The following is a 19,935-nucleotide window of genomic DNA, read 5'->3' on the forward strand; positions in this document are numbered from 1 at the left end:
CTCACTAATAACTGTTAACACACAACAGATAGATGCACAGGATGCAATCTGCACTGAAACATTTCAGTCATCGTGAACAGAATACAGACAGAATGACAAAGTGCTTCATCCGATCAGTGCAACAGAAGTCAGAAGCACAGAAATAATGACGTGAATGCAGAAAAATAATGATAATAATAAGAATTCCAACTGGAACTGAAGGATAAAAGGCCAGAAGGTAGAAAGCTGTTGTTAGTACAGATAAAACTATGATAAATAGAGTTATAGCATGTGAAAAAAGCACCGTGTGAGTGAAGGGTTGAACAAAAAAGCCAGAGATTGAACATTTCCATTCATTTCCGTCCTAATGGCCCAAGGACAGAAACTGTTCTGAGTCTGTTTTTTCCAGCAGTCGTGATTCAGACTTTCTTTAACCCTTTTTTGTTCTGGTTACGCCTGATCTTGAGCACATTGTGTTGCTGTAACGGCAGGATTTCAATCAGACCTCTAAGCTTTGTCCCATAAAACTTGAGATAGATTAAAAAACTTTGCACCAAATGTCAGAAAGAGTGACGTTTCATTTTCCCGAGAGACGGTTCGAATCCGATCTGCAGTGCCCGCGTCTTCTGTAACAGACATGCACAGTATTTGCATGTGATGCATTATTATGCCTCTATTTTTATCCACATAAATGCATTTAATCCTGCGGGCATCTCCTGCCTCATGACAGGGGAGCGACACGAGGACCGTCGCTGGAGAGCTGCTGCAGCACGAGTAATTACAGCCGTGGCTGCACACTCCCGTCAAGCCTGATTAGAACTATTAAAACATGACTGTCAGAAATAAATATGTGACACTGAAGCTCGGCCGGAGACAGATGACGGAGGCTTTTGGCACTAATTCTGGCAGCAGTATTTAAGTGAGGCTCCGGAGCTGTTCCTGAAATCACAGCGAGTGAGATGATGAACGTTCACCCCTGACTTTGCTCTGCAGAGGCCAGGGAAGCACTGCAAGGAGGGGGTTGCATAACGCTCGTATTGATATAAATAAATATATATATGTGCATGTATACACTCACACACAGTGGGAGTCCTCAGCTGCAGCCTCCACTGCTGCCTGAAAAAAGTGGAAAATCAGCCAGAGAGCAAAGATGAGCTCGAGCCAGTGAGAACAACTCCAGAGAAAACTCAGTTTTTTGTGAGGTTGGGACTTTAACGCGTTCATTTCGATGGATCAGAGACAGAAAAGACAGATTAATCACACCTTTCTGTAATTACACAGCATGTCAAAAGTTCTACGGTGTCACCTCAGGGCCAAACGTGCTGCTGCAACACCAGAACTAACGTTAGAGCCAAAAAAAGTCGTTCATTTATTAAGTAACTAATAAATATAGATGACAAATACACATTTTTATTGTTTAAGTTCGTATATTAGTAGTCAAACAAAATTTATTTGAATTGGAAAAACTTTGCTTGTTGTGTCGAATGTTGCTAATTGATAAAAAATGCGATTAATCGACATTAATAAATTGCAAAGTAATTACACTAATTATTTTAAACGTGTCCCACCGTTAGTTTTTTGTCTTGAAGCTCACTCAGGACACTTTACAGTTAAATGAGACAGCAAACAGCTGCAGAGAGGCACTGAAACATGGTCAAACATGGATGTTTAATGGATTGTTACAGTGGGTAACATCAAACTAATTAGATGGATTTAACTTGGACAGTTAAACAGAAAGTTTACGTTCAGTTATGCTTTTTAACATTTATTAAAAATATATATAGTACAGCACTTAGTCTTGATCCAGCCCCCATTTCTCTACATATTGCCAGGAAATGGTAGAAAAGATTCACTGAAACATGTTCAAACATGAACATAAACCCAGAATCTGAGGCAGAAACAGAGTTTTTTATCAGTTCTCAGCAGCTTTAAAGTGAATATCTGCTCTGAGCTCCTTTATTCTCCAACACAGCCTGAACCCTCTGAGACAAGCTTTCTGTCATTTCTTTAAGGAGTCTTCAGGAATAGTTCTCCAGGCTTCTTGAAGGACATCCCAAAGCTCTTCTTTGGATGTGGGCTGCCTTTTGTTCCGTTCTCTGTCAGATGATCCCACACTGCTTCAATAATGTTGAGGTCCGGGCTCTGGGGAGGATTCATCCCTCCATAAGACCTGTTGCCACTGATTTTCAGTCCACTTCTTGTGTCATTTGGCGCAGCTCAGCCTTTTCTCCCTGTTTCCCTTCCTTAAGAACGGCTTCTTGACAGCCACCCTTCCATGGAGACCATTTCTGATGAGGCTTGGGCCAACAGTAGATGGATCAGCTGAAGGTCCAGATGCATCTCTCAGGTCCTGTCAGGTCACAGCTGGATTTTTTCCTCTTTCTTAAGGACATCACTTTCAGATCCTGTTCATCTGCTGGAGATAGTTTTTTAGGCCTGACACTTCTTCTTTTGTCCTCCACTTGTCCAGTTTCCTCAAATGTTTTAAGGACACACTGCACACCATGCTGAGATATGCCAAGTTTTCAGCTAATAGCTCTTTGGGAATCACCTTGTTGCTGCAGAAATCCTATTTTCTGTCTGTCAAACTGTGTTTTCTTTGCTGTTTTTCATAGATGCAACTAAAGAAATGGGAACAAATGATGTGTCTTTGTGACAAAGAGCCTAAAGATCCAGTTTAAAATGGCTTCTTTGCTAAGTTGTCTGTTCTGTGTCGACACAACACTGGTTCATCCCTTGAGTTAGGAGCCTTTTTTCTGCCTGAATGGGTCAAAGGTCAGAGTTAAGTGGCTTAACAAAGAAAAAACCTCTGAAAATGCTCAGGAACAAGGACTGAAGATGAGGGAAAAAGCAGAAAATATCAAAGAAAACTTTGAAAACTGTTCAGACCTTCAGAAAGCCCAGATAACTGCTTTCCAAAACTTATTTCCAGAGAAGAAAGCTTCTGTAAACTTTGTTTTAACATGGTTTAAACGCACCGACCGTCAGCAACATGCAGGAGTTTCTGTCAGGTGTGAGATTAATGGTGTGTGCAAATTCTCATGTTGTGTCTTAGTTATTCTGTCCTTCAGTATTAGGGACTGAAACTACTTGGTTTTACACCTGATGTTGTGATGTGACACACATGTAGAACAATTATCTTGCTTTGAGAACGCCTGAGGTCTTAATTAACTTTTAAATACCGGTTTTAATCACCCGTTCACACTATTAACCATCAGAAAATACACACCTGTGTGATGAGTAAAGATAGAGAACAGGCTTTCTTGGCTTTGAAACAATGAGATTAAACCTCCAACAACGTGCTGATGAGGAAAATAAGCATTTATTCACCAAAAAGCTCCCATGAACAGGCTGGTTAAAAGACGTAGAGAAGCAGTGAAACGTTGGAGGTTTTTCTTTTTCATATGTTTGCCTCCATGTCAGCTTTGCTTACTGTCGTCAGTGTGTTAACCCGCTTCATGAGGCCAAGACCTCCAGCTTCTCCAGCAGCCTTTAGGACTTTCTACCCATTATAATTAATAACATTCTCTCTGTGGCAAGTGTATAATGAACTGTGCAGCAGGGGAAACTCTCGGCCTTCTTTACTCAAGTAAAGCAACACTCAAAACTCAGCTTTTGATGCTTTTTGACATTTCACAACATGACCCCACAGTGAGGGGTCGGTGGCTGGTTGTCTGCACTCAGCACTTCTTGCCTTAAAGGAGATAAATGGAGCTGGTTGGTTTATACCAAAACTAACTAACTAGATAAAGTCTTAAAAGGGAACTCTGGTATTTCTAAACCTTATTTCTGGCATGAAATACGTTCATCTGCTCACTGAGAACAGTTTGGTGAAAGTCGGCGTCCTTCTGAAGATATTTAGATAACTGGAGATCCATATAACGGAGTGAACGGGGCTTAGAGGATGCAGCCTCTAAATAAGGCATTATCTGTCTTTATTTCACCAATACTTTAAGAAGAATGAATGAATGAACATGTGCTATAGCTCTGTTAGCTCATAGCTGCTGTTAGCTCATAGCTCTGTTAGCTCATAGCTGCTGTTATGTGGCTACTTGCAGCTAAAGGAGAGCTAACGGAGGGATTTCTACACAGGCACTCTACTGGGACCACTTCATCCACAGCATGGCTGCAAAGTGGTTTTCATGTCTCATTTTCATCCCGTTCTTTCTTTATTTGTCAGAGTCTTCTGCTTCCTCTTTATAAACTTCTCCTTTTGTATGAGGAGATCACTCATCTGTCACTTATCACACGTCGAACGTCGACCAAAACTTACAGCTGGACACGTTCTAGGCAATAAATAAGGACGAAAAATGCTCTTTTAATCAGAAGCTTGTTGAGACACGCTCAGCTACACCTCAGGTGTGGAAGGAGGTGAAGTCACAGCCCAAAGAAACCTTTTATTTCGGTTTGTGGATGATTTGGCAGCTTTATTTTCTAACCTCATGCATGTTTAAACAGAGATTTTGGTTGAAATATAATGAACTATATAATGAAACTACTAAGAAGCAGACATCTCACGCTCAAGCTCAATAATTCAGGGGAAAAGTTGGAGATAAAAGAGAAACAAGAAACAGAAAAATAAGGGCTAATAGAAATAAACATTGTACAGAATAAAGAAAATTGACATTTTCAAAAGATATTTGGGATAAATCAGGTATTTACATTCAAGAAATAAAGAGTACATGTGAAAATAAATGATAATTATTCAAATTTCAATATATGTTTTGTCATTTTTCTTTATATTCCCACTTTGATTAATCAATTCTTTAATTTGTATTTTCATTGTCACCTTTATCTTTTAATTACTGTACATATTTCCTCATTTATTTTATCATTATTATTTACATTTTTCTTCAATTTCTCCTGGAATTCCAGGGTCCTGAAAGAGAAACTAAAACTGACTGTAAACAGATGCAAAACCAGCACAAAGAGGGAAGGAAAACGAGAAAAAGAAAGAGACAACCTTGAAATAAAGGCACGGAAATGCAGAAATAACATCACACGTGTAACTTTGGACAGTAAAGTTTCCACCTGTGAACTGGAGATGAAGAGAAATCTAACTTTACTGTTAAACTATGAAGAAAAAATGTGAAAAAGCCTGTTTGAACCTGCAAAGTAAGTGAAACTATGGCATCATGATCTACTCTGTTGTATCAGTCTGTGGGATCATGACACGTTTGTTGCTGTCCAACATTAATATTTTACGTTGGCAGGACAAATGCTGCTGATGCAGGGGTTTGCTCGTCTGAAACAGTGCATTTTATGCATCCATGAGCTTTTCTGGCACCGCTGCAGAAGCTCATGACATCGAATTGCACAGTAAATCCATGAAAGTTTTCTTTTTACCGCACAGAAGTCTTTGCACTTCCTCAGATTGTCTGTCCATCGGTCCTCCCCCCCTCGTCTGCTCGCTGTAATCTCTGATGTGCAGGATTTAGGCCTGCAGTTGCGTAAGACCCAATCTCCTGTATGGAGGTGCAGAGGAGCACAGGTGTCCACAGGCAAAGTTTGAACTTGGCTCGCACTCCAGCGACTCTGTCACTTATGAGTCATGTGCAAACACGTGTGCTTTTGGTTGGAGGCCTTTTCGTATTACATAAATGTGCAGTGATGTAGATAAAGGTCCCGTTTTCTAGAGAATATGTCGGAGAATTTCAGGTGTAAAGCAGATGAAATGTTGGAGGATCTGAGGTGTGGAAGTAAGAGGTTAAAGCGTCAGTGATGGCTTAAACTGAAGAACATTAAACTCCAGCAACTACAGGCTTTTATTCAGATTCAGATGTTTTTTATCTGCTGTTAGTCCAAGGTGAAGGTGTCTGTTGAAAGCTGGAAGAAGTCACAGCGTCCACTGAGGTTTAAGATTAAAACAAGCTGCCATGTTGGTGCAGATTAACCCTTTATGTCCTTTCTTATTTCTTTGTGGAGCAGCTTATTAAACGCATGTTGCCTTATTCATAAAAACTGCTACACAATTAATCCCTGGTTAGATAAATAAAGTGAACACAGTGGCTGCAGCGATCAGAATAACAGCAGCTGGCGCTCGGCCAACACAATTTAATTACTTCCTACTTAATGATGTTAAATACTGAAAAACTAATGATGATGGGCTGACTGGGATTTCTCCTTTTTGCTTATAAGTTGTGAGGCTGTTTCTGTCTGACAGCATTTACATGACATAACGATAATTGTGACCCGTGAATTCAATAATGTGTAAGCTTTTTGTACCACGTACAGTGATTCTGACCCTAAACAACCCGCCGCTTCTACTTCTTCTGCCGCCGGAAGCGGCCAGAGAAGCCGGAAGGGGCGGGGCTTACATGTATCGCAACTAGCATATATATATATATAATAATCTATTCATTTTCCCTCTTTCACCATGGATCGTACTCTCGGCAGCCTTCTTTGTATTTATTTGTGTTTTCCGCTTTTTCCCACCTCTTTTTCGCCTTTTTTCGGCCTTTCTTCCGCCTTCGGAATCCAGATCGGCCCTAATTGGCTGTCGTCGCGTCGCGTCACTGCTCATTTGCATAAAGTTGAGCCTTTCTCAACTCATGAAACTCATGAAGCTCACGAAGCTCATGAAGCTCACAACGCCGGCTTACATCGAAAATCAATGGCAGCTGGCCGCTCACGACTCTTTTGGTGTGAGCCCCCGGTAACCCTGTACTTTAATCATTCCTTCCTTCTTGTAAGCGTTAGTGACTCAGTGAACCCTAACAAGGCGTCTGAATGTGACGTCATCACACAGGGACACATGTGGAGTCACAGGAAGTCGATGTGCCGATTCTTCATGGTCTCAGATTGGGTTGACATTTTGCAAAAGGGCACTATTATGATGCCATATTTATCTCTTTAGGTGTCTTATACTCAAACAGAGGAGTATGTTAATCTAACGATAGTTACCAGCTAGTTTGGATCAACTCAGATAAGTGAAATAAAAGTAAAATGCATAAATTTGAGACATCCTGAAATAAACTGCTGAAGAAATCCTGCAGATATATTTATATATATAAATATTGGCCAAAATGGCATTCTATAGCTGTACCACTGGTCCAAATATTGTCATTTTAAGACATTTTAAGAATCCCTGAAGTGATTCTCCCCCACAATTACATGAAAGTGACAGATGAAGATGGCTTTGTGAAGTTCACTACAGCCTTACGCAGGTTATTTTAAAGCTGGGCCGTACTGGGTCATTAACTGCAGCCGTGAGCGTAGAGGAGAGAGCTCGAGTAAATAGAAAACGATTGCCTCATTGACGTTTGATAATTAAGGGTTTTCAGCGGAGCTGCTCAGCTGGCTCCAGGTCTGTGTCATGGAAAAGCAAGACTCAGATGAGCTTATGTAACCTAATTGTTTAGCCTCGGAGAAAAGCGGTTAACTTTAAAACGGGAAGCATTGTGAGGGCCTGAATTAATCAAATATATGTAAACTCATGTGAGAATGCTAATTAAACCCTGTTGGTGCCATCTCCTTCTTTTGCTGCCTCCCTCCACCGTGATGAGTGCAGCAGCCGGAGGGGAGGATCGACTTCTAATTGCACTTCACACTCACATCCGTGGAAACATCACCTCCACTTTAATACCGCACTGACTCATACTGACAAATGTCTCTGTGATTAATGGTAATTAATGTATGAAATGCAAGTAAACAGATTCATAAAGAATGATATGATGAAAATAGGAGGAAATAAGAGTTATATGTCTGTATATGTACTAAGAATAGTTTGGTTTAGTGGATTGGACCATCTTTCTGCTCACAGATCAATAAGGGATCAATAAGTTCCAGTTTATATGTGTTCTGTAGGCAGGGGTTATCTTTGCATGCTGTTAGGTGAGAACAGGTGCTCTAAATCTGAGGCTCTGGTGCATCGCATGCTTCCTTCGAGTAAAAACATCTGAGATTGAATGTAGGTTGGGTTCAATTCAATTTCAATTCAACTTTATTTATATAGCGCCAGATTACAACAATTGTCATCTCAAGGCAATTAAGTAATAAAGTCCAATTCAAGCCAATTGGAATTCAATTCATTGGAATCAGAATCCAATTAATTCATATGGAGCCAATTCAAAAATAATATCCTAGCTAAGGAAACCAACAGATTGGACCGAAACTTGAGCCTGAGGGACTGTGGAAAGGAACGAGTCCCTTTAACAGGAAGAAACCTCTGGCAGAACCAGAACCAGGAAGAAACCTCTGGCAGAACCAGGAAGAAACCTCTGGCAGAACCAGAACCAGGAAGAAACCTCTGACAGAACCAGGAAGAAACCTCTGGCAGAACCAGAACCAGGAAGAAACCTCTGGCAGAACCAGAACCAGAACCAGGAAGGGTGTCCATCCGCCTTGACCAGCTGGGGTTTGAGAAGACAGAAAAGAGGGAAAAGAGGGGGGAAAAACATCATAACACCATTCAAAGGATACCTGCTGGAACAGGGAAACACAAGTTAATGACCACAATAATGTCACATGGACATAAAATCATTTGAGAAATTAAACAGGGGGAAAAAGAGCAAAGTGAGGAAAGGTGTGACAGATGAGGTCCCCCAGCAGTCTGAGCCTATAGCAGCAGAACTATGGGATGTTTCAGGATCACCTGAGCCATTCTACAATGGTTTGGTTGCTAAAGTGGACCTTTGTGGTGAAGAAGAGGATTAGCCATAAGTCTGTGTTTCTGTCCCTATCCTCCCTGATGGATTCCTCCTGAGTTTATATGTTTACCCAGAGGAGTTGACCAAAGAATCTCAGCTGACCTGGGAGCAGCTGGGGCTGAGGCAGGGAGACCTTAGCCTTTTTAGCTAATAAAACCCAAAAGGTCAGAACTGAAAAAGGTGAAATATAGTGTCCTGTCCTCATATTTATGCACATAATTCACATTAAGTATGACTGGATAAAAACAATGCTTTGTTTCTTTCATAAAGGTTGGTCAGGTGTGTCCTATTGGATAAAGGAGATAATTAATTTCCTTAGTATTTAAAGAAGTCAAACAGCTCTTATCTTGGCTCTCAAAATGTGTTCAGTCTAATTCCACCAAACGACCAGCAGGGGGCGACTCTCAGAGTTGGAGAGGAAGTCAGTTTTTGTACAATTCTGAGGAAATGACACCACTTCTCCTTTTATTTATGACCTCCTAAAACATTTTATCAACGAGTTAAGAGTCTTAAATGCTAGTTTTATGTCTTGTTTAATATAGAATGATGGTGATTTAGTAAATTATGGTTGAATTTAATGTGAAATGCAAGATAAAGAAATGAGAGCTCACCTAAATTCAGAAAACATGAAGGGAAACAGGATGTTTCTGTTACTTTCATGTCAGTTGTCTATATATTTTCTATTTTTCCAGTTGAAGTAATCATTTATTCACATGTTTTCGCTGCATTTTGTTGGGTTTTTCTGATATAAATATGTCAGCTTTTCCTCTTGGTCATGGAAAAAAGTCTTTATTCAAGTAATATTTATTTAAGGAATATTTATTTTATTCAAAAAGTGTGTCTCCCTGAAAGAAGTGGCTTGTAGTGATGAATTTACAGAGAATTATTCTGCTGGTTTTCTTTGTAATTTGCTTTTTTTGGGGTTTACATTCTTGGCAGAGCGGCAAATTTAGTCAGACTACACATTCCCAAACCTTACAAACCTTTTGTTACACACCAAAGTCATTTAAAGAAGCTACTACTAAAGAATCAAATAAAGCTGGCTTCTCCTTTTTAGGGTGAAACTAAACATGCTAGCTGAGTTAGTTAAATGCAGACAGGTTAAAAATGTATTCTAAACCTTTGTTAATGGAGATTATTTCAGTATCAGATGTGTTTCAGCAGTCTGACTTTAGTGCTTCTGCAAGCAGAGGGAGAAGAATCAAATAAGCAGAAAACAAGCAAACAAAGAGGCATCAGTGGAACGTTATCTAATCAGACAGACTGAATGCAGTGCTTCCACATGAGTGGCTGCTGCCATCACTTCTGCATCATCTGCTTCAGGAGCAGCAGCATAACTGTGCTGCAGCTCTGCTGCCCCAAGTGATGATGATGATGATGAGGCTGCTTGGAAAGATATCCAACAAAGAGGAGCCGCGGTATCATAAAGACCGGTCCAGTGGCCGAGCTGTCTCTGAAAGCAGAGACCAGCGCTGCGTTTAATGGGGTTATGTAAGTGTGCGACACTTTAAATGTTAGAGGCACATTTCTGGCTGCTTCACTTTTCCCCCCCGGCTGTTTTTCTTTGCTATAAAAACGTACAGTTTTAGTTCAGCTTGTTCAGTGAGGCCCAGCTCAACTTTTGTTGTATTTTCTGTGGCTGCTTCTGGTTTCTTTGGTGTTTATTAATCATATCCGGGTTGCTTTGCAGTCTCTTTTATTGTAAGAAATCTGTGGAGGGATTTTCCATGTCAGTGTGTATCTTATTGGTTGTTTTCTGACTCTTTCTGTTTGTCTTTGGGATTGTTTCGTCTCTGAGGTCTTTTCCTGGTCTCGTCTGTTTCTTTGTGGTTGTTTTATTGCTGTGTCTATGATAGTTATGTCATTATTTCCTCTGTGTCTCAATGGCTGTTTGATTGAAATTGATCTGTTTCCCAGGAGGTGTTACAATCACCGCCTCTCAGTCAGTTCCTGCTGTTGTAGCCCCTCCATGAACTTTATGATCCATCCAGTAAAGCACAGCATTAAAAACTTTGATTACCCTGAAATCACAATAATAATATTGTGATATTATTAGCAGGTAGATAATGTTTCTCAGGACCAAGTGAGGATGCTTTTTGCCACCAGCTTTGATGATAAACAGTCTTTTTTCACACTAACTCTGACCCACTTCACGCTGTAACTTATTGTATGTGAAAGAAAGAGCACATGTACGGCGGCAGTGATGCAAACAACCCAATGAGCTATTACACAACCAGTAACCTAATGAATATGTCTTTTATGAGGGATAAATCTGCCCAAATAATGTGTTTATTTATAACACATATCGGCCACATGCTCAGAATCAACACTTTTGTTTTGTCAAAATATTTACTACTGTTAAAGCTTTATTAATATTCTATGATTTGCAAAATATGGGTTAATCTGACGCCAAAAGTAGTCCCTCGCAATGGGTCACTCCAGCTGTTTTTTCTATAAATTTCTTTTATAAATGAACTAACACTTTATTGATGGCTTTTAAAGATTTACATTAACTGCAGGGTCCAGTTGGAGCTGAAAGTCACAGCATGTTGGTTCGGCTCTGCTCATGGGATTTGATAACAAGAAAAAAAATATCACATAATGCTTGTGCTAATCCTTTAATCCATGTGTTTTAGTAGCCTAAAAATAACATCGAAACATGTTAAATATCTAAGTTTTGTAACTCAACTTCCCACTTCTCCACATGACCTCGACACTAATGCGCCAAACAAGCTCTTTCATCAGTATATTCTCATATTTTACACACTTAATTTATGATTACCTGAATGAGAAGTATATACACACATGGACCGACCCCCCACTTTCTGCAGCTAAATGTGGAAAGTCTGTCCCAGATGTTGCAGGTCAAGTCTTTGAGTGAAAACGAGTGTAGGGCTCTTCAAGAGACACAAATAGACAATTACAGCAAACTAAACCAACCCCGGAAGTATATTTTATCACATCAGAGAGCAGATATGAGGGGATGTAGCTCAGTGGTAGAGCGCATGCTTTGCATGTATGAGGTCCTGGGTTCAATCCCCAGCATCTCCAAGTGTTTTCTTTGGGATCCAGCTCGATGACTCTCTTGATAAAATGAACTGCCCTCTGTTAGCTGATGGGACTATAGCAGCAGCTGAGTTAAACGCGGGGTGGTTGGGTGGATGAGTGAAAAAAATGTCTGATTTGAGCACCGTTTATTCTTTGTTCAAACGGTCAGTTCATGCAGCCATTTTCTGCCACTTATTCTGGACCTGGACAAGGGGCAGACAGAGATCCCCAGACCTCCGTCCTCCAGCTTCTCCGCAGGGACACAGGCATAGACGGATTACCGCATGGGCAAAGTGGGCGTGTGCCCAGGGCCCCGGAGCCGATAGGAGCCCTTGGCCTTCAGAGTTGTTGTTTGTTTTTTTTTGGAACAATTAAAAAAAAATATTGGAATAAATGTGGTTTTGAAATGTAGTCTGATAATAAAATCCTTTGTATGTTTTAGAAATTATAAGATTAATCCGTAATGTGATGACACATTTGACCCTTCACTAAGCCCCTCCCACAAACAGCTTCTGTCCAATCCTACGTTAGCAACCGTAACTATGCACAAGAGGCCGGTCAAGCTTTCGGCAGAAAGCAAAATGCCGAAGCGATGTGTATGCGGGACTTGGAAGTCCGACAGTCCATATCCAAGAAGTTTGGAGGGTGGTGTTGAATTATTTCCCTTCCCCAGCCCAAGAACAAAAAAGATAAAGCAGTGTGGAAGACCACACGAGCAGCTGAATCCCTCCAAAATCAATAAGTGCTAGCTAACGTTAGCTAACCACAGCTTTGTGTGATGACGTCAACAAAGACGTCTCTGTTAAACCTTGAGCTAATAAAGCTAAATAAATAAGCAAAATAAATACTAACAGATAGCAACGATCTACGGGCTTTCGCGATGACAACAGACGAGATCGGGACACCTTTAATCTTGTTGTGGCAAACTTGTACCGAGGTAAAGTTGGTTCGTTGATATCCCGTAGGGACCGTCTGCCAATTACACGTTTCAGTGTGAATTTAGTCATGAAAAATGTTCACTGAATATCACTGAAATGACTTTTGACCATTCTTTTTTCTGTAGTAGATCATATTTGCAATGCACTAACTACTACAGGTGAGATTACTGTGAAAATAAGTTTTATATGGACATAGTAGGCATTAAATAACTCAAAATATTAACTAAAAATCACTGAAATTACATTTTACCATTATTTTTGCTGTAGTAGATCATGTTTGCAAGTTGGCTCTAACTACTACAGGTAAGATTACTGTGAAAGGCACATAAGTTTTATATGGACATTCATGAATTCATTCATGAATATTTTCAGTTATTTAATACCATATAAATATATATTATGTCCATATAAATGTCTTTTCACACACTAATCTCACTTGTAGTAGTTAGGGCATTGCAAATATGATCTACTACAGCAAAAAGAATGGCAAAATGTCATTTCTTTTATTTCTTGTGAACATTAACTATAACATAGACACTGTGGAGACGCTGTTTTCTGGTAAAACTTGAAATCTTGCTGATAGTTGACAGTAATCTTATAGTATATGAAAGTATGATGATGATGCTATAAGCTACACCCTTAATGTGCTTTAATAAGGTCAAATGTGCATATCAGCCCCACATATGTGAGCAATATCCTGGTGCACTGTAAACAAATGCAAGATGGTTTATTTTAACAAGAAATTGGCAAACAGAACGATAGTGAAAGCTAACATGACATTTAATTTAAATTTAAATAATATTTATCCAGTTACCCTGCTGTACAATAACTCTATTTTGAGTTCCTCTTCGTTTGAACTATGCCAACATTTAATCTGGTGAATGTATCTTTATCTTTTAACAAAAGAAATAGAACAATAGCAGCTCTTGTATCTCTGTGAGGACTTTTCATGCGATGCGACACCCGTAAACACCTCCACATCTGTATTACGCTTCTGAATTACAGCTTAGAGGTTGAGCTGCGTTTTGTAAGCTGCGGTTTCACCACTGTGCATCCATCATACTTTTCTCTGGCTGATATGAGTCTGCATATCTTCTACAGCACCTCTCTCTGTTCGAAAATATTGCCAAAAACAAAGATAATGTGCGGCAAAAAAGTATTTAATCAGCCACCAATTGTGCAAATTCTCCCTCTATACTTATTTTACCGAGGATTTTCCCAATTAATTCATTAAAAATGTGATTTTCTAGATTTTTTCCACTCATTTTGGCTCTCATATTTTAGGTATACCTATGATGAAAATGACAGGCCTCTCTCATCTTTTTAAGTTGGAGAACTTGCACAATTGGTGGCTGACTAAATACTTTTTTGCCCCACTGTAGATCTGTAAAATAGCACTTAAAGATGTCTGATACAGAGAGGTTAAAGATGAACAGGAAAAGGAGGAAATAGAATAAATTTCCACATGAAACTGATAGAAATAAGATGCTTGTCACCTTCAGGCTGTCAGAGTGAGGATGAGGATGCTTTTCTGAGAGCTGTTGGCCCTGGAGCCAGTTCGTGGCCCCTGGAGAGTTTCTGCTGGATATGGGACGCTGATAAAATATCTGTGTGGTGACGTAATACAGCTTTTTAATACTTAAGATAAAGCAAAAATGCTAAAGCTGAATTTGGGGGCTATTTTTAGGGGATGGAAGGAGGAAAATCCTGTTTCATTATCCTCAGACGAGGTGGCACAACTGCGTCACATGACTCTGAGTTCGTTTATTTATTTCTATGTTTTCAGCTGACAGGACGCCGCGGCACGTTTGACTCCATGTGCCGCATCAGTCAAGCATGAACACACAGATTTAATTACTCAGTCATAATATCCAACATGTCTAACCTCGGATATAAATAGGCAGCGCGTCGGTGCGCGCGCGCCGGGCTGTTTGTAGTAATCAGAGCGAAACTGCTGTCGGTGTCAGGCGTAGGAGGCGGGGTCACATGCTTCCAGCAACCAATCACAAGTAGGCCTTGCATGATTGAATTTCACGGGCCGGCCACTGCTAGCTTCCGATAAAGCTGGAGGCAAAGTGCTGTGGATGCTGGTCACAGATGCATGTCAGCGCCGATGGAGGCTCGATGCTCTCTGGTTTCATTTTTCAGGACCATCCAAATCTTTGTGAACGTCATCATTTAGTTTCTTCCTCTGGCAAAACAAGAGTGAGCTTTAGTGTTATCATTTGACTTTTATTAATTTCAGTCAGTTTTAGACGGTCCAAACTGTCATAATTTGTTAATTTAAGTCCATCTTTCTTGTCTGGATGGAGAACACAGTGATATAAATGCTCTGAAGCAGCAAATCTCGTGGATTAATCAGTTCTTAGACCTACTGTCCTATAAATATACATATATGTATATGTAGTTATATAGAAAGGCAAATAAGATATCTTGCATTCCCTTTTGGGGAGAGAACCGCAGAAGATGACTGATGTAAAGATCTGAGGATTCATGCATGCGCGTCAGTGAACTTTTTAGCTAATTAGGGCAGAATTGTGTCGTCACAGAGGTGATTTCCAGTCCTAGCAGCTGGAGGGGAGCAGTTGTAGCGCCGGACCTGTCCAAAATGAACCAGCCTCGCTCCCACCGGCTCATAATGTTGTGAAACGATCTCTGGTGCAAGAATCCCAACCCCTGTGCACTGATTACCGACCGCCACGGAGAATCAAGTCAAACACACTGAAACATGAGCCGCCACCCGTCGATCAATCATTTCTGATCAATCAGCAGACCGATCGGTGTTTTTTTTTTAAAGAGACAGCAGCAAAAATGGAGCATTTCAGACAGAAGGTCAGAAGAGGTGCTGCGGCTGTATTTGATTTTGTATATTGACGTCATCAATTAAAATGATTGATCTGTAAATTAGCATAATTTGAGCACTTTAAAGCCCTTTTGAACATGGCCACTAGGGGGCAGAAGCTTTTTTTTTAACAAGCAGAAAGCACTAAACATTGATCAATGCAGGTACTATTTTTGTCTTTTTTAGTTTGTTTTTGGCCTCTTCAAAATCCTGAGGTTAATATGTTGATATGTTCATGTGTTTCTCTTAATTCAATTCAATTCAATTCAATTCAATTCAATTCAATTCAGTTTTATTTATATAGCGCCAAATTACAACAATTGTCATCTTAAGGCACTTAAGTAATATAGTCCAATTCAAGCCAATTGGAATTCAATTCATTGTAATCATAATCCAATTAATTCATATATATATAAAATATTATCCTAGCTAAGGAAACCAACAGATTGCATCTTACTACCAAACGTCCTGCTGTGTTCACCACAAACCAAACGACAAGTGAATAAAGCATTTCTGCAGTTTTCTCTCTCACGTTTAGGACTGTTTTACTCTTATTCAAATCATGCATTTACTCATTTCTTAATCAAGTAAAAGGTTTGTTATCATCACACACATAACCAAGTTAAAAGGCCCTCATTTGCTGGTTTGAATGACTGAATGTAAGGATTTCTCCTTATTTTAAAATGCCACCTGCAGTGCTGTCACTCAGGCGCCGTTAATGTTATTTTTGATACACGCTGAGGCGTATTTAGCGTTTGATTTGCAAAATCTGCGCCTGCTTTGGAGCAACTTGAGCTGAAATGCGTGCATGTCTCTGTTGAACATGTCTGCAGCAGCAGGCCGTCTCCCTGCAGCTCAGCTCCATCACACTTCCCTCTCGGAGAGGACGAGGGTGTGAAGTCGTGGGCTGTGAGCAGCGCCGAATGTTCCCTCATTCATCTCAGACTGTTAAATAACCAGAGTGAACTGGAGCAGAAAAGTTGTGACAACAGGGGAACATTTCTGCTCAGTGAACAGGAACATTTTACAAACCAAATGTGGACTCATCCTCACCTGTAACTGTACTTTGCACATGTGCACACTTTTGGAAGCAGACATCACAGCAAATTATAAGCATTGCTTTGACGCGTGTGTTTATGTCTCTTTTACCTGCAACTTCTTCTCTCATACAGGACTCTGTCTCTATGTCTTTTACTGACATCTATTTCTTTCGTGCCTCGTTTTCAACACGCAGGAATCTCTTTTAGCATCGTTCAGCACTTTCAGCAGCGACAGCTGAAGGGTGGTAAAGGCGTTCATCTCAATAATCAACTCTGCTCTTACAACAGCTGCTGAACTACTTCTGGAAACTAACACTTTTGGAAACGAACACTGCTCTGAATGTGTTAACAACAGTAAACCATGGCAGCCGAGGTGTATTTGCAGCTGGAGCTCATAAATACTGGAAAACAAATGCTTAAATTGCAAATGTTGAAGTGGAGGCGACAGAGAAGACGTTTGCAGAGGTGGTCTGTAGGACCGGTGTGAGCTTACTACCTGGATGAACAAATGCACTTTAGATCATTTCGAATGTGTATATATATGTATATATATATATATATATATATATATATATATATATATATTGTGGTGGAAATTTAGTAACGGACATAGTCAGTTATCTTCTTCTGAGGAGATAAGAGGCTTTAATAATAATTTATTGCAAGAGAGAACAACACAGAACAGAATACAGAGTTGCTCTGACCAATGAAGCAAAAACACAGTTATATTGTCCTTTTATCATCTCTCTTTGGGTATAGTTGATTGTTCTTCTAACTTTTCCTCCCCAACCATCAGTTAAGGTTACCCAGACACAGTCGTAAATACCAGTCTCAGCCCTTAAAGTGCAGCTATCTCATTATAACAAGCCCACCATTGTAAAGAGGAATTTAAGAAAACAGGGCAGGCTGGTACCTTGCAGCTCGGTCATTTGCAGGTTATACACACTAAATATAATGCATATAAGAATGAATTTTCCATTACAAATGTCAGCGAGCTTCTTCGCCGTCTACAGCCATTAAGACCGGAAAAAGGCAACTGCTGGAAATGGCGTTCTGAGCGGACCAATCACAGCCCTTACGGCTACGTCAAAATGACGGAGAAGCATAAACTACGACTTAGGAGGGTTATTTTTCCTTATTTTAATGCCTGAAAAGATATCTGGAACAGTGCACATAAACACTTATTGAAAGGTCCTTCAGAATTGCACTCAAATGCGATGAAAAGGGATGACTTTCGCTGATAAATGGTTAATTGCAAAAAGCTTTTATTGCACACTTATCGCTTCCTGGAGCTTATCAAATCAAAGTCCCGTCCAGTATGCAGCAGCTCACTGGACTAATGGCAGTCTTTCATAAACAGAATGACTCAAATGGCCACTTTGATAAGGACTGGATCCAGTACAACTTGTTTATTGCATACATTAAATAAAAGCAGTAAAAACTGAAAGATTTCATCTCTGGTATCCACATTATTCTGCTTTTTATTGTTTATTTTGTGTCGATCTCATCCCCCTTTTTATGAATCAGAATCTGAAATACTGTAGTTTTAAATGAGCTGCATCATGCTGTGGTTCTACATACATGTGCTTTGCTTCTTCTCAGTAAATTGAGAAGAAAAGGAACTGTATTGTGTGAGAATAAGAGTTGGATAAGAACCTTTGTTACTGCTGATTTCTGTGCTGCGGACACTGATAAAGCAAAGCTTTGAGTCTCTTCCCTGCTCTGTAAAACAAATAATGAGCATTATATTTGAGTTAAAATCGCATTCTTTCTAGGAGAAACAAAGACAATTCAGAGCTCCTTCTCACTTTAGCAACAGGCCCTGCTAATAGATCATTTCTCTACTTTTAATAGCAGCAATTTGGATGAATTATGAAGAAACATTCGAGAAAACGTGGCTGAGAAAATGGCTGCAGCCAAAACCAGCTTTAAAGTGATGCTGCCCTCCTGGTGGGTTTATCCCTTAACATTCAAGAAGCCCAAATCTTTGCAACACAGTGTGACAGCTGTAGATCTCTTATCTGCATGTCAGCATCACATGTCCCATCATTTCCGTCCACGCCACAAACAGCCGGAGCATCTATGGATTACGTAGGCTGGGTGTGAAAACAGATTTGGAAACTGTCAGTTTGAGAATGTGTTATTTTTTTCTCAAATCTCTGCAGATCCTTTAAAAACTTCCCAGAATTTGAGTAATGGTTGCAAAAACACTTTGGCTCAAGCTAAGTTATGCAGGCTGTGGTTGTGCAGACTGACACCGGGACCCGTCCTGCTGGGATTTGTGATGTCCGCTGCTAAGTGTTTGCTGCTCGGCGTGTTTCGCCATCCATCAGCGAGCCTCGCAGTGTGAGGTCAGAGGGTCTGAGCTGAAAACAGAACGCTTTAAGGCTCCAGCAGCTTGTGTTTTATCAGATAATGGTGATATAATTCTGTCAAAAAAGATTTTATCTATCTATCTATCTATCTATCTATCTATCTATCTATCTATCTATCTATCTATCTATCTATCTATCTATCTATCTATCTATCTATCTATCTATCTATCTATCTATCTATCTATCTATCTATCTATCTATCTATCTATCTATCTATCTATCTATCTATCTATCTATCTATCTATCTATCTATCTATCTATCTATCTATCTATCTATCTATCTATCTATCTATCTATCCCTCCATCCATCTATCTATCTATCTATCTATCTATCCCTCCATCCATCTATCTATCTATCTATCTATCTATCTATCTATCTATCTATCTATCTATCCCTCCATCCATCTATCTATCTATCTATCTATCTATCCCTCCATCCATCTATCTATCTATCTATCTATCTATCCCTCCATCCATCTATCTATCTATCTATCTATCTATCTATCTATCTATCTATCTATCTATCTATCTATCTATCTATCTATCTATCTATCTATCTATCTATCTATCTATCTATCTATCTATCTATCTATCCCTCCATCCATCTATCTATCTATCTATCTATCTATCCCTCCATCCATCTATCTATCTATCTATCTATCTATCTATCTATCTATCTATCTATCTATCTATCTATCTATCTATCTATCTATCTATCTATCCCTCCATCCATCTATCTATCTATCTATCTATCCCTCCATCCATCTATCTATCTATCTATCTATCTATCTATCTATCTATCTATCTATCTATCTATCTATCTATCTATCTATCTATCTATCTATCTATCTATCCCTCCATCCATCTATCTATCTATCTATCTATCCCTCCATCCATCTATCTATCTATCTATCTATCTATCTATCTATCTATCTATCTATCTATCTATCTATCTATCTATCCATCTATCTATCTATCTATCTATCTATCTATCTATCTATCTATCTATCTATCCCTCCATCCATCCATCCATCTATCTATCTATCTATCTATCTATCTATCTAT

The 19,935-nt window shown here is 39.6% G+C and overlaps 1 protein-coding gene and 1 non-coding gene across 2 annotated transcripts in view; both read left to right on the forward strand.

Annotated features, from left to right (window-relative positions):
* Positions 1-19,935, forward strand: part of LOC140283135 (potassium voltage-gated channel subfamily A member 5) — a 44,455-nt gene that overhangs the window by 12,503 nt on the left and 12,017 nt on the right. The gene's annotated exons all lie outside the window — the stretch shown is intronic.
* trnaa-ugc (transfer RNA alanine (anticodon UGC)) lies at positions 11,607-11,678 on the forward strand. The gene has a single exon. It is a non-coding gene; the product is annotated as a tRNA-Ala (tRNA).

This window comes from Leuresthes tenuis, unplaced genomic scaffold (genome assembly GCF_036924035.1).
Source record: "Leuresthes tenuis unplaced genomic scaffold, fLeuTen1.0.hap1 SCAF_23, whole genome shotgun sequence".
NCBI classification, from domain to species: domain Eukaryota; kingdom Metazoa; phylum Chordata; class Actinopteri; order Atheriniformes; family Atherinopsidae; genus Leuresthes; species Leuresthes tenuis.